The sequence below is a fragment of the Aphelocoma coerulescens genome, chromosome 4 (assembly GCF_041296385.1).
Source record: "Aphelocoma coerulescens isolate FSJ_1873_10779 chromosome 4, UR_Acoe_1.0, whole genome shotgun sequence".
Taxonomy (NCBI): domain Eukaryota; kingdom Metazoa; phylum Chordata; class Aves; order Passeriformes; family Corvidae; genus Aphelocoma; species Aphelocoma coerulescens.
In genome coordinates this window covers 23,837,235-23,853,331 of record NC_091017.1, presented here as the reverse complement: position 1 = coordinate 23,853,331, position 16,097 = coordinate 23,837,235, and the positions used below count along the sequence as shown (strand labels likewise).

The 16,097-nt window shown below is 37.2% G+C and overlaps 1 protein-coding gene across 10 annotated transcripts in view; it reads right to left on the bottom strand.

Moving 5' to 3' along the window:
- BMPR1B (bone morphogenetic protein receptor type 1B) overlaps window positions 1-16,097 on the bottom strand; it is a 258,012-nt gene that overhangs the window by 187,629 nt on the left and 54,286 nt on the right. For 7 of the 10 annotated variants that reach the window (XM_069013108.1, XM_069013102.1, XM_069013107.1 and 4 more), the window contains exon 2: window positions 12,129-12,199. The exons of 2 other annotated variants lie outside the window; for them this stretch is intronic. The gene's annotated coding sequence lies outside the window, so the exon portion shown is untranslated. Of the gene's footprint in view, window positions 1-3,992; window positions 4,010-12,128; window positions 12,200-16,097 lie in introns of those variants that run through there. One more of the 10 variants, XM_069013116.1, reaches the window with a different exon arrangement.

Sequence of the window (16,097 nt, the reverse complement as noted above, 5' to 3'; positions counted from 1 at the left end):
AGACATAAGCTTTCCTAAACAATTCAGGGCTTTAACGTGACCTTAACACCGTCATCTTCTTTCATACAGCCAAGGGATATACTTGTTAGTTTATAAGGGGTTTATCTTATTCATCAAATTCTCCTGCCTGAGCACTGCTATTGCCTACTTGTGGCCATACTGTCAACAGACCCTGCAAGAACTGCTCCAGTAACCTGACTCCTGCTCATGGACAGCAGTCAGTAAAACTGTAAGAAAGCAGTTGTGCAAAACCCTTCTTGGGCAATTACTACATGACTGAAATGCCCCCACAACACAAATACGCTCTATAAATTGTTTTAAATCTGCACTGTATTTCTTTGATGAAAATTGTCACCATCAGCTGTTGGGTGCTGCCAAATTTGTACATGTAAGCGATGCGTTACCTGAGTCAGAGCGGCAAGGTGAGAGGCGAAACAAGATGGTATCCTGAAATTCCTGACACTTCTGCAGCTGCATGCAAATGTTAGCCCCTGACAGATTATTTTCACTGTATTTATTGACACAGAGTAGATAGTGTGTTATAAAATCGAGAAGTGAAAATGTCATTTCTTCTTTAATGCAGAAAAACCCGACTGGCATTCACCAGAGCTCTTCACATCCCACATCTCGTGTTGCAGGGATCACTTACAGAAATCTGCATAGCCTTTTCTATTCACTTTATCCCAGACTGTAATGGGATTATACATGGAAGAGCCGCATGTGTGCACATGCATTGCAATTGAAACAATCTCCTCTCACAATTTTCTTCCCCCCCGCACCCCCAAATTACCTTTCCCAACGTATTTCCCAGGTGATCGTCCCATTTCTTGGAACCGAACTGTACGTTTCTATTACCCTGCATTCCTCTTTAACCAACTTTTAACAGCTTCATGTCTACCAAAAGCCCACGTGTTGATCAAACTTTGCAAATATTAACAAATACCTAGAAGGAAACAACTTATAACCTTTGTTGATAAGATTTTCCCCATGTGAAATACTAGTGAATCATCATCTGCTCTGATGGTGCAGTTCCACAAGCATTTACTCTAGTAAGGCCATGACTCCCTGTCCAGTAGCAAGTCTTATGGCATTTCTGTCATTCACTTTGCTCATATTCCCAAGTCAGGCTCACCATGGCTGATAAAACCATCCGTTTTTATCAGTTATGCTAATAAAATGGAGAAATACCATGCCTGAATAAATTCCTATTACATAATTCTATCTCAATAGTGTGAATCCTCCTTATGAAAAATGTTTACATCACAGCAAGGAAAACCACGAGTTTTGTGTGGGAGGGCAGATTGGGGGAAGGGAGAGGAGAAAACATCCTGTCATAGAAAATTCTCCCTCAGTAAGAGGGGAAAAAAAATCTCCAGAAATTATACCCTGGCAACTACTAGCTTTCAGAAAACAGCCAATTTACTTCAGTACAGATCAAATATTTAATATTATTAAATGATTAATATGCAGTATTAATAATTGTAGTATGTGGTTCAATGAGATGGTAACTGCAGCTTCTGGATGCTCAGTACCTAAAAAAGCAGTGAAAGCTCATGACAAAAAAAGAAAAGCAAATGCTGAACAGGTATCAAATCATTCTGCTGACATAAATAAATTTTTTAATTTTTTTTTAAAGTAAATTTATCTTGGTAGATTTTATGCCAGATCAGGTATCATCCTTCTTCCTGCAGCTGGTACAAGGCAGCTATAAATACATCATTGTATGCTCTGCCAGGCTGACAAATACATGAGCAAGTTCTCACATCTGACCTGGTTCAAATCCACAGGGCTTGGCTGGGCTGCAGGGTGCAGATGCAGTGACAAGTATTGATAAGCACGGCCTCACAAGCAGGACTCTCCAAAACTCCCAGGACTCAGGCACCAATATCTGGGATCAACACAGTGCCTTCCACGACATATTTTTTCTTATTTCAACATATGTAAATGAATAATGTTTCTAACTACTGAAATGTTTCCAGTTATTGAAATTTAAAAAAATAAAACTTTATCATACACAATCAAAATCTTTTGGCAAATTTTGAAGTCTTAGATCTGTTGGGAAGCTTTCAATTCACTTCAGTGGGGTATGGATTGGGCCTTTTATCTCCTACCTGCAGCTGATTCAGCTCTAATTTAGACTTGACAAAATCCTGCCAACTTTACCATGTCACTTAACAATAAACTGTTTTTTCTTAACTGAAACTAACTGAAAGACTGAGTTTTTGATGACTGCTTGCAGGTACATTTTCATCTCCCTTCATTGACTATGCACATAAATGCTGTAAATCTCCATCATTTTAAATGAGGTCTTCAAGGATAATTTTGGAAGCCAAGAAGGAGCAGGCATCATGTTTGAAGTATTGTAAGATCCGTTTTTCTTTCTTTTCTTTAATGTGTTGGACTCAGATCAGTCTCAAACAAATTCATTGCTCACCTATCTCAGATGACATTTTAATTGTAGCTTTTAACTACACGTACGCTAATGGAGGAAAACTGGGTATAAAGTTCTTCGAGTGTACATTGAGATGGAAGGACTTTACTGTCAATTTGGTTTGCACTGCTGAACTTTATATTAATTTGATACCTATAAACATAATTAAATGGAACTAGGAAAAAAAAGCACCTCTAAATTAAACTTTCTGGATGTCAGAGGATTTTTTAAACTTTATCTGCAGAATATAAGCATTTAAAACTAAAATGTAATTTCATAATTCACTGAGTTATACAAAAAATTTCTTAAATCTCCATATCTGCCATCTCTTTTTCTTTGCATTCTTTCAAAAACTCCCACAGTGCGTGTGCATATATAAATATATTTATATGCCCAGAGCTAGAAAATGTCCACCAGGACATAAAAACACCAGGTCCACCTGGTGTTTTTATTTACTTATTTTGCTTTCAGGCATCAAAAAATTTCTTTTTTTCAAGTCAGTACTGTGACCCTCATAAAAGGGGTTCTCTTTATATGCAAAGCCTCACTGACAATATTTAGATCTGTGAAAATGTTTTAAAAGCACAGAAGGATGCAAAAAAGGCATGCAAAAAAGGCAAGTGGAATTCCCACAATTCACATCTGTACGAAACAAAAAAAGGAATGCCTGCTTACTGCCCCGAGGCTCTTTCCACATAGTGCCACATCGCTAAGGTCCTTTCTTTTCTTTTGTAGCACTAGCGTTCAGTGCAATTCTTCACATGCATATAAATGCCAGAGATGTATGTGGAATAACAGTATTCAAAGGTTTCACGTGTTTGTTGGTGTTTTAGATATGTATACTTTAAAATAAAAAATAACATTGCTGCAGAAACCTTGAGGCTGAAATCGGTTTCTTTCAACTTTGAGAAAATAAGTGACACTTTCTGTTGTTGCAGTTTTGCAATATTAATTGCTTAGCTTTTTTTCTTCTAGTGAATGATATTTATAGCAAACGTAACCAGCTAAATGCAGCTGAAAGCCATTAAAGTAAAAAAGCAGGAATCACCCATTACATCTGCTTTTCATAACAAAGGGATACAAAGACCATATTGAACATTCATTCCCATTCTCTAAACCGATATTCCCAAAAGAGATGCCCAACATCCAACCTCAAAAACTGCAACATGTCTTAGAGGCATAAAAAAAGAAATCAAAATTAAATAGGAAAACACGCTGCAAATAATGTACAGAAAATTAAATATGCAAATAAAATATTTCAGCACTAAAAATCAGAGAAGGCAAACATAGAAGTACTCAACTTTAGTAACTATTAAAAATCAAATATCAGTTTGAAGATGAAGGCATTTGAGGATTTTGATGTCTGGGTATGAAAAGAAAATGTTTGTTAGATGGAAGTGTCAAAACAGTGCATTTACATTAAAAACTTTGCAGAAGAGCAGTGTGTCATGCATATTGCTGCAAAAACTGAAAGGCAGAACTTTTTAATGACTAAAACTACAAGAACACATTTCTAGCACACAACTATGTAAACTAACAGAAAAACCATACAGTAACATACCAGGGGAGAAGGCAACCAGTGGTGCTCAACCACCCAGTGCCATCAGTCAGTGCCTTTTCTGCTGGCTCTGGCTGGATGTAGATGAGGACACACCACATGTAACCCCTTGCTGCACAGCTTCCCAGCTTTGGAGGCAAATCTTCAAACCTGCACTCAACAATTGAAAACACACATTTTCTGATGGGAAATGTAAATATGAAGGCATACCTATTAGAGCAGAAAGCAGTGAGAGCAATGCCTTGTCCCCTGGCCTCAGAGAAAGGCTTGGAATTACAGTTTTAGACTATGCTGGAAAGTTGATGACCAGTATTGAAACACTGCAGAAGATATGCCAAGAGAGTTCATGCAGAAAACTGACATAAATACTCATAACAATTCCTTTCCTCAAGCCACTAACATCTCTTCTCACCTGGGCAATATTTCTTCACTCAAGTTAAAAACCTAATTTTTCACTGAAGCTCTGAGTCTGGTATATTTAACAAAAACAACAACCATGTGCTGTTAAAAAAAGTTATCTAGAATTAAATGAAAAATTCCAACTGCATTTTAAGATATTCCATAAAACCTAAAAGCTCCTTGAATCTCTGTGACTTCTCCAGACTGAAAGACTAAAATAAATATTCTAGCTTCTTATTCATTAACAAAATACTCACATCCACTTAATAATTGAAATTTTATGGAAATTGCCAGAAAGGTCTGGCATCTAAAAGAACCATTTACTGCAGTTTTTTTGTAATTTGCATCACTCTGACTTCCCAACCATACCATCCTACTTTGCACAGGGCTTGAAATTTTAAAAGCTTAGAAGAAGTTATAGTCCTAAGTCCAATTACCTTTATTGAAAAATCGGTGCCTAAATTTTGAACACTTTTCGAAAATCCAAAAACAGAGACTTATACATTAACTCCAGCAGCATTATGCTTCAGATGCAGCTAAACAAATTCTTGCAGAAGCAAGACAATCTGAACCCAAAACATAATACATTGCCTGATGAAGGATTAGTTTTGTGATCCTAACAATTTAGGATGGGAAATGTAAAAAATCTGTATTTAAAAATCTTAGCAGAAGTTTAGTAAAAGTTTTAAATCTGTACTGTATAAAATGTCTCCCTTCCCCCCTGTAAAATTGATACTTGTGTCAAAATCAGAACACAAATTACTGCTTAGAAAGAGGCAAATACAGATTTATTTAAGCAACACCTTAAAGAAGCAAAGCAGGCTACAACTCACCTTTGACAGCACATTGCAGTCATTCTAAAGTTGTTTGTTTAATCTTTCTAGTAAAAGAAGCCAAAAGACTAACTAGTCTTTGTGAGCTTAGTGCAATAAAGCTTACTGCTCTCAGGAAGTCCAGTGTGTCTGAGAGCAGTTTGCCATCCCTAAATTGCATTGATATTATTCACACTATTTTAAAAAAATTGTAACCTCATATCATGCATTGTGTAGGGCCCAAAGACTGTGGGGCACTTCTCTCATCATCAAGTATTTTTTTCCTCCTGGGTTGCACCAAAAAAAAATATCAGAGACCTGGTGAGAGTCATGACATAAGGGAGCTTGCTCATTAACTGCTGAGAACTTCACTATTTCTAGCCACTTTTTAAAGGACTTTTATACAGGCTAACATTACAATCTGGATTTTAACATATTTGTATATGGTGCCCTTTCCCCATGGCATATTTAGACCCTACATGCAGTTGCTTCTTTAAGCTACTGAAGGGGTATCCCTGTCTCTTCAGAATGAGCAATCCATCGAGTTTTAGGATTAATTTTTTTTTTTTTTTTTAAATCCCCTTCTTTATTCAGTCTCAGGATCAGTCCCTCCTCTAGCAGTATATGAAACAAGCATGATTTTGTTCTTCATTCCTCAAGGCTGAACAAGGGAGGTTTTTCCTGGAATTTAAACTAAATTAATGACTAATACCACCATAAACAAAACAACTCTTCCACCCCCCAGTTCTTTGGTACTACTCTTTAAGGACAGTCATAAAGCTGCAAAGAAAGAGACGGAACACTCAATAGCTTTTAAACAAATGCTACCACATTTTAAACATGTGCGTGTTTGCCAAAGCTCTAAGCCTCTATTGCTCAAACCACTTGTGGTTTCTCAGCACTTCTTTTTTGAATGATTGTGTCTTTATAAAATAAACATGTTTGAGACTAAATTACTTGTGTGTCTGTTGGGAATAATTATAAAATTAGCTCGTTCTAATTTACACTTGCGGGTTTTAAAAACACAGCCAAATAGCATAGTGAGTCTCCTGGTGAAACCAAAGCCTGGCATGTCAAACACGGTTTAAATCACACACATGGACTTTGATTTTCTCAGTGCAGCAGTCTGATCTCTACAGCAGATTTAGTCCTTTAGTTTTGACTTCTAATTCTCCAAATAAGTATTCCTTTTGTAGGTCCCCAGAGACATTAATTCAGCATGCCAATAGGCTGTGCAATATATAACACAGGTAATTCAATTCCAGGCACAGAGCTGTGATTTTCAAAAAGTACTATCTCCACGCACAGTTTCAGTAATTTGCAATATGTTGCTCATCCACAACAGATAACAGAACTTTGGTTGCTGAATATCTCAGGGTCCCAAATATGATGGACAGATGCGCTACAGTTCCAACCACATTGCCTAGGAACGTATTTAAGGTCCAATTAACACTATTCAGGGAAGTAACACGTGATGTATTTTAGCTGTGTCCCTCAGTCCCACTGATTTCAGTGATCTAAATTATGTTTTTCCAGGAAGAGAAATTATCACATTATCACAATGCTTCTATTGTACGACCCTGGCACAACACATTACACTTTTGTGCATTAGGTAGTCACAACAGCAGATAATAATTTCCAGGGAACTACAACAACCAACTTATTTCCAAAGTGTTTTCTGCTATTCTAGTAGACAACACTGGTTGATGCAGTCAGTATTTTCATACCAATATGCCAGGATTCACTTGAAATAGTCTCAGTCAGCAACTGGCAATTTTGGCAAAATAAAATCTTATTCAGCTTCCTCCTCTTTTACTCTGGACTTGCCACACAACACATTTTCAACAGCGGATTTACAGCTCCATGAATCCACAAGATGTACATTTGTGATGAAAATTATTCATTTCATTTAATGACATAGATTTGTTTTCACTATCAGTGGCTAGAACAACTTCTGTTAGGCATCCCACAGTTTGCCTGCTTATCCAAGGCCAGGGGAGACGCAAATTGTACTTTCTGTACCAAGATAAGGTGGGTTTAGTTTCTGTGTTTACATCCTGCTTTTCATTCCTCAAGGCTGCAAAGGTTACATTACCGTGGCCTTGCCACCACAACCTGTTTTACCTTATATTCATCTTTTCATAAATACCTGAACAAGTCTTTTTTTAATCACATCACATCATATAGCTAATACTTTAACCAGCAAGCTTTCCATGAGTAGTCTGTGGTCTCAGATGTGTTCCACATTTCTTAAGCACTGTAAATTCTCCTTCCTCTATATTAGAGACTTTTTAATAGTTTTTTTCTACCTCTTTCACTCTGCAATATAAATATATATCTCAACAGAATCCCACTCCCAGTCTGACCCAAACTTCAGTCCTGTGATGGTAGTAAATCATACCATCAACCCCTTCAACTCCCTTTTCCTCCCCTACTAAAAAAAAACCTTCCTGCACATTTTCCTGCCTTCCATAACACTTGCTACATCCCCAGTTTGAGAATACCTGTACTCGTCCTTATTATACACACATGCATTAACACAGATACATGTCTGCATATACATGGGTGTGCATATACACATATATGCCTATATATGAACACATGTATATTTATTTAGCAAATATTTATATATGTGTCTATTGAACATATCCATATTTGTGTATATTCTATATGTAGAGCAGACATACCACAGACATTTAGGTGGCTGTGCAGGGTGAAAAGCACTACAGCCTACACTGCCACTTTTCAACATCCTCCACGGCACATTTTTCCCAGTGCATTCTCAGGGCTTGATTCTTTCCCTAACCCAATAAAAAAGTCAATAGCAAACATTGTATTAACAGCCCAAACTACACATGGGGTATTTTACCAGTGTGGTTTTTCAAGTGCACTCAAGTTTACCTTCTGGCTATTCTGAAGAATGAGTAACTCGTTCCACTCCATTCAGCAACATCCACTCCTCCCCCAACCTCCCTCCTCTGTACTGATCACCTTTTAGATACAAAAGAAAATGAGTCACTATGTGAGGAGAAAGAGGTACATTCCCAAGTATTAATGTTTTAGAGTAGTCACCTTCCCAAGCTGAAAATGGCTTACCAGTAATCTAGAACAGACCATTTTGTTAGAATATGAAACAGGAAAGGTAATAAAATGTCGGCTTGCAAAATTTTCTACACAAATCAGCCTTGCCCTGTTGATATTTGTTCAAAATTATAACATGCACCTATAAACTGAGTCATGAGAACAGTTACTGAAAGATAGTTCCCAGACACAAAATATCACACACTTCACTGGCTCTGACTCCACTTCCAGATTTATACACTACTGAAAACATAAATACCACTCAATTCTCCTCCTTCGATGGAAGAGTAACAATAAATCTTTCCAACTGTAGTTACTGGCTGCTTCAGAGGCCTGGCTTTGTATGTGGATAATTAGATTACAATCAATTAGTGGAAATATCCAAAATAAACAAGTCAAGACAACATCCAACTTCCTGGAAAGTTAACCTTCTCCAGAAAACCAAACATTTCAGCAGTATTAAAGCTCTGTTCTTATTTTAGGAAAACAGCAACCCTATTTTCCTCGCTTCGTTTACAATATAACGCTTATTCCTGCATTTTGTTTCCAAAAACATCACAAAGCAGGTCAAGCTTCTTTGAGGCAAATATTATTTCTGGGGATAGCATTTGCTTTCTGATGCAGCTCTCTGTTCAGGGAGAAGACTTACCAGAACACACACGTGCTCGATCATAAACCAGACAATTACGAAGAGTGCTGCTGCCCCAAGGGGTTCTTGATTTAAGGGTCAAGGAAGAAAGAATTAATAAACACATAGGGAGGACTGTTGGCTTGAACTTGAACTATGTTGTGGTGAAAAAAAAATTACACTGCTCATCATAACTGGGAGAGAAGATGTAGGAAAAGGGAAGTTTCTGGCCTTCCACTCCCAAAGACCTGAGTTTTCTCAGCCTGAGCTGGCAGCCCACTGGCATGTTTTTAAGCATGTTTTCGAAACATTCATCCTACACTCACACCCAATTTACAGACCTAAATTTTCTGTGTATAATACAGATGCATATAATGTTAAAAATAAAGCAAAATTAATACTTAAGGGCATTGCTTTTGGAGCAGACTGCAGGTAGGAGCAGGGAACAGCTAACATTTTTCTTCATGAAGCCTGAAGCCACTGCAGAAGTATTTAAGCTGAAGTAGTTATTATGATATGGGGAAGCATGAGAGCTTAACAACTACAACTAACTTTCAGTGGCACTGTTAGCTGAGCCTGCCTGTATAGCTCAAGTTCCTCCCCTAGTTACACACGATCACCAATTCACACAGGCAGAAACTGAATCTGCCGCCGATTATGTTTGGGAATTTGTGTCACTAAATGCAATCCTTAAATCCTGCTGGATACTGGTAAATTTAAGTGTGAACTCTGAGCTCTTCCACTCCCACAAAGTAACAAAAAGCAGGCAATGTGCTGCTGCTTTGTTTGTGCAACCATGGGAAGAACATATCACAGAGACTCCAGATGTACTGATGTTTTCTAAATAGAGAAAGAAAAGCAGCAAGTATATATATATATATATATACACACACATATATATATCACTGAGCAAGGCTTAATGGTTGTACAAGAAGCATGAAGCAACCTCTAAGAAGGAATAACTTCTGCTCGAGGTTCAGAAAATACAAGAGTACACTGTTTCACCAGAGAACTGTGCTTTTTACAGCCAACCGATACTCACAAGGATGGGAAGAAAAGTATTTGACTGCAACCAGCAAGTTAACACTGTAGGTACTCTTAAATATTTATTTTATTTTTAAAATTTATTTATTACTTTATATGAGTTCTCCAGTGCAGGAAAGAAGGGTGGGTAAAAAAAAAAGAAAGGAAAAAAGAAATTATACTCAATTAGATCCTAACACAGTAAATTCTCATTTCCTTCAACATGGGTTTTGCCAGAATGAGATTAAGCTCAGGCCATATTAATTTATCAGTAAATTATTATTAATACATTTTCATGTATGTTAGCATAGCAATTTTTCACCCTGCATCTTTAGCAACATAACACATTCCTTCACTAGGAGTCCACAAGTCCTTCACTAAATGTATCACTTCAGCACGACAATTTCTTTCTCCTTTCATGATTGATTGAGAATTCTTCCAACAACAGTTTAACCTTTGAGATTATACATGCTAAGTATATTTAAAAATCACAAAATGTGATTGAAATGACGGGCAACAGATTCACAAGTTGCAAGAGGGAGGGAGGACAGGAGCACCAGGGTACATTAGAAGGATTTTACAGAACTCAAAGGCATTTTTTTTTATCATTGGATAAGAGATTAAAGCTAAAGCCGGAATTCTGAAACCAGAAACTTTGAAAGAACATTTTTATACCAAAAATATTTTAGCTGTGTTTTGCTAAGCAAGAAGGCAACGTAACTCCTAAAGTCTATATATCCATACAATCATAAGGATATGAAGGTGATTAAAGCTTTCTCATCCCCTACAGTAGTAGATTATATATAGTACAGTAAGCACTTGTAAATTCATAAAAACTGCATCCATACATAGTGGCATGATAGTGCTGCCTTGAACTACTGATCAAGAAAGTTGTGTAATGCTTACAGAGAAAACCTCAAAATCGGCTACATCAGCACACATGCACAAAACTGATTTTTGATCAATCTTCTGATTTCTCTTCAGCTTTGTTAGAGTTGTCTTTTTGTCTTTTCCAAACTATTCAGCTTTCAAGAAGTAGACTTATGCTGTGCTGTTCTTGATAGTCTAAACATCAACATACAACTGGAGCCTTCATTATACCACCCTGTCAAATGCAATGCTGAACAAGTCAAAAATGGATCTGCAGATGCAGACACAGAATAGGCAGTGACTGGCTTGCTTAAGACACATTACCACCTTCATTGGGAGACTGCAGCCTCTGTCACAGGACAAATTAGAAATGACTGTGTATTAATTCCAGCCCCTCTGAACAGAAACTGAACCACACTTATGCTCCCTACCTGCACTGCATGAAGTGCACATGGATGGTCAATCTGCTGCACGTGTGGTCACTGTTAAACCAGACCAACCCCACGATTAGCAGCTGTCACATCAAACCTAACCCCACTTTTCAAAATTTGCCAAATGGACATCAGGAAAGACAGTGCTATGTAGATTTCTGCATCAAAAACTGGAATTTAAGAGTTCAACACTAAGCCACACGCTCTATGTCTAAATGTTTCTTGCAAGCTTTAATTCAACACACAAATCTATAAAAAGTTAGACCTTTTAGCACAACATGAAGGAAGAGTCACTGAGGATGGCATGTCTCTCAGAAGACTTCCAGAGTTTTATCTCCTTCTCTGTCTCCTATTTCTGACAAGCACAATTAGGATAGGTATTTGCTGCTTAATTTTGAAGGTGTTATCTCAATTAAAATAGATATCAAGGTCCTTCTCTCTTCACATCAACCTCTGCACTCTCATGTGACAATACAGAGCAGTGAAGGCAGCAGCAGGAAAGCCTATACATTTCTTTGACAAGCAGCATGGAGAAAACTCTACTGTTTTTAAAGAGCCCTTGCTTAGTTTGTGGAAGCATGATGGAATGAACTTAGGCAGGCCAGTTCAATGGCACATGGAAAATATCACAAGTACCAGCAGTAGAACAAATTGCTATCCACTTTGTCACGCTGATCTACAGGTACCTGCTTATCTTCAGAGCCTTTCCTGATACCTGCGGTAGAGTTAACACATTCCATTCCCAATACAAGTTACATTATCACATATTGCACTTACTACAAAGCACAGAAGTGGAGAAAAATAGCCCAAAATAAACAAACCCTCCATTGACAAACTTTCTATGAGCTCATAATAATGAACAGTGTCTTATCCTTATCAACAGATGCTGTCTTACCTTTATCAAGAGAAGTTGAAATGTCCCTTTCTCCTATTCAGCTCTCAGGAACAAAAGAAATGAACTCCACCCTGCAGGCAAAGAACATTTTTTTACTGATTAGTGATATTCTGAAAGAAGGTTTAAATCATTACAAAATAATACAGACCTTCCAATTCTTTTTTGATACTCAGGAAAAATATAACGCTATCTGGAAAAACACCCACTGATGGCACATTAGTTATATATTTACTACCTTATTTCAAGAAGTAACATGCAAATGCTCTTATGAACTGCAGCCCACTGATAGCAAAATATTCAACAACACTGGTTTATGAGGAAAATTACACTTCTGTGTATAAGGTCCACTTCCAAGATAAAATAGCAATATTGCAACCCATGACACAATCTTTGACCACAGTTTTCTTTTCATCTTAACAGAGGTCCTAGAAGAATGAGATTACATGATACACATGACTAAAAATAATTCTGGATCCCCTAATAATTTACATATCCTCTAAAATGAGGATCATCACTCCTCTTTATTGTAACAAATGCACAAACTCAAGCCCTTCCATGGAAGTAGGATGAGATTTTTTACAGCAACAGAAGTTAGAAGTCTTAGGGTAAGAGCAACAGTCTCATAAGCAGCAGAGAAACTGAGATTCATTTATATACATATATATAAATATATATATATATATCAGTATAACCATAGAAGCATTAGAAGTCCTAAGCAAGCACAGCTTCAGTCAGCCACAGAGGACTGAAGACAAGGCTGGAAAATTAATCACAGAGGCTAGAAGCAAAAGAAGATAAGAACGACAGCTGTAGAAGGATGATGATAAAGGCTGCTGGAGAACAAGCGCATTAAAGCTTGTGTTGCAAGGAAAAGAAATTTCATGTGTTGAACGAAAGGCACAAGAGCAGAGGGGGAAGGAGAAAAGGAGGACTAGAGCCTTATTGTATTTGCTCTTTAATTAACTACTCCATTATTACACTAGAATGTGAAGCAGAAATTATTCATTTAGACAGCTTCCCAAAATCTTTACAATCATAGAATCATTTAGGTTGGTAAAAGACCTTTAAGATCATCGAGTCCAACCATAAATGTCACTGCTTATCTTATCTGAAGTAGTTTTACATATATCAACACCAATTCAAGAGTTACAGAATGGTTCAAGCTCGTTCCTCTCCCAAACAGTGGCCAAATACTTATCATTTCCTTCACAGTGCAAGAACACCTAGAAATTTTACAAGGGCATAAATACAACTGACTTGCTGATAATGGGCCGATTCAAGTAGCTGCCCTTGTTCCTACAGCAGGTTTGTCATTCTGGAATTTTAATAACCTGATGTTTGAAAAGAAAAATTAATGTTTGTTATTAAAGAAAATACCCAGGTAATTAAGAGGCACTAATCAGATGCTACATTTTAAATATGCAACTAGCTCGTAATGACATCGTTAATTCACAGTATACATTAACACTTCCCTTTTTACTGAATAAAAGAAAATCTCCATGACTTTTGTTTGTATTCTGTGAAGAATCATGTACAAAAAAGCCTGCTCAAGTGAGTTGTGATCTTTTGGTTTTGCTTCTAATTAACAGAGACCAGCTGCTAATGGTAAGTCTGTGACCCCAAAAATACCTCTAACTTTGATATCTTAGAAGCTCTCATGCATCTGTAATATACAACACACATTAAAACTCAGAAAAATTACTGCCTTTACTCCCTAAGATTCACTGGAGAGACTTTGAAAGCTTCCTTTTTCATTTATGAATGTTTTTAAAAGGGCACAAATATGACGGATTCTGCTTTTTCACATGCATTAATTTGTGCACATAAGGTCATCTGTTCTGAAATACTCCCTTAAATTGTGTTTATACATCCTAGAGGTTTGTCTGGTGTTTATACAAAGTTACAGGTAGAAAAGGTTTGGTGTAACAAATCCATCACCAAATTATTTTAACAGCACACATTTAACAGAACAGCTTTCACCAGCATCAAAAACTTTCCCAAATTAGTAAGCCTCCATGAGCAAACTCTCCTGGCCTGTTCTGAGCATTCACACAGCTCTGGAGTTGCCACAGCATTCTCCTCGCATCCAGCCTCTGCCAGGGACTGACAGCCCTGTCACTGAACAGCCTTTTTCTCATGTCCAATCTGAAGTCATTCGTATCTGTTTGACTGTGTCCTCCTACACAGTTAAGAGAGGGATGAGGACCTGATTGGGAGCTTACAATTCATGCAAGCAGTTAAATTTCCATGATCTTTTTTTCTGAAGGAGTTTAAACAGGATGGTTGGCAGTAAAGAATGACAGCTTCTTCCCTTCAGCTCCCACAAAGGGACAAAAATATCCTCCTCAATTTTGCCATGCTCAGCAACAGGCAAAAACATCATAGGGATATTTTCACATGATTTTCCTGTTTTCTAAAATCTCTGGAAACTATTTTCCTAGTCCTTTTTACTCTTTTTCTCAACTCCATCCTGCAGACACCAGGGACTGGTTTCAAGTAGGTGCACTCCACAAGTGGATGTCCCCAGTAATCACAGCACAGCCTCTCCTGCTTGAAACAATTTCCATCTACAGCCTTCAAGTATATGATTTCACACTCTTATTTTTAAAGGATTCCTTAAAGGAGGAATTTTTCCATGCTAAGCTTATGCTAAATACACAAATAGTGATATATTTCACTATAGACTGACAAGATTGGTCTCTCTGCTTTATACACAATACTGCACGTAAGCTCCCAGCTTCCAAAAAGCATGTTGTCCTATTTGAGAATGTTTCCCACTCTTTTCCTTAATTGACTTAACTTTTTCTAATTGTGACCTAGAGGAGCTGCTTAACAAACAAATGGTTCAGCTGGCATTTGACCATATGTTACCTCTATGGGCTGGGTTAAAAATATAAAGACCTTCTTTCATTTTATTCTCAGAAACACAGGAAAGACAAGAATGAGTAAAAAAAATCAAAACAACAACAACAGAAAACCTAAAAAATTAAGCTGTACAGTTTACACTGTCCTTTACCAGACCAATACAGCTGCAATTTGACATAAATGTGCCTGACCTCGGAATTGGTGTATAACCAATACAAGAGGCAAAGATGTCAATGCCCATAAAAATGTGAAGAGGATTCAATTAGAATTTACTCTAAACTGCATAGAAAACACTTGTATAATTTTAAGCTACTTTATTTGTCCTCTTCAACCCTGCACGAATAGAGACAAAGTTGAACTTAGCTCTGACCAATACAATCCAGGATTTCACAAATAAGCTGATAATACTAAAATAAAAATACGGGAAACACTAAAGGAACCATAAAAATGTCCTGCTTAATAAGATAAGGAAGCTTTTTGCTACAACTTATATTTGTTTTGACTTCTTAAATGAAGCTAAATAGTATTTTCATTGTTCTTTCACAGCTCTTTCAGAAGGAGCAACTGCTCTCACAACCCAAGGACCAAAGGCTCCACAGCCACTAACAGGAAAGTGCCCTTTCCCCCTCCTGCCATTTGTCAACCTTACAGGCAAAAGCTGAGAGAGAAGCACAGATTGGAATGATTACACAGAAAGTCTGGGGCTAATTAAATACATTACTCAGCATCATTATTATTTAAAATCTATGGAGAAAATTAATAGGTGCCATCAGAATGGAGGCCATTAATAGGTGCCATTCTAATGGAGACAGATTACAGAAAAGTGTTACGGCATGAGGAATACAAGATTTCATCTGATGCAGCCTCCATGAGACCAAAAAAAAAAAAAAAAAAAACACCAAAAAACCAAAAACCATGTACAGAAGAGTTCATGAGTATTTCTTTGTAGTATGTGTGGGTATAATATACAGAAATACATGGTCCGATTGTAGAAACACAGATAATTCTTCTGGACAACAGTTTTCAACAGCGGCTTCAGTTCTCAAATTACCCAACATTATGATAGAAAGAAATCAATTCAATGCATTTGCAGTTGTCTGTACC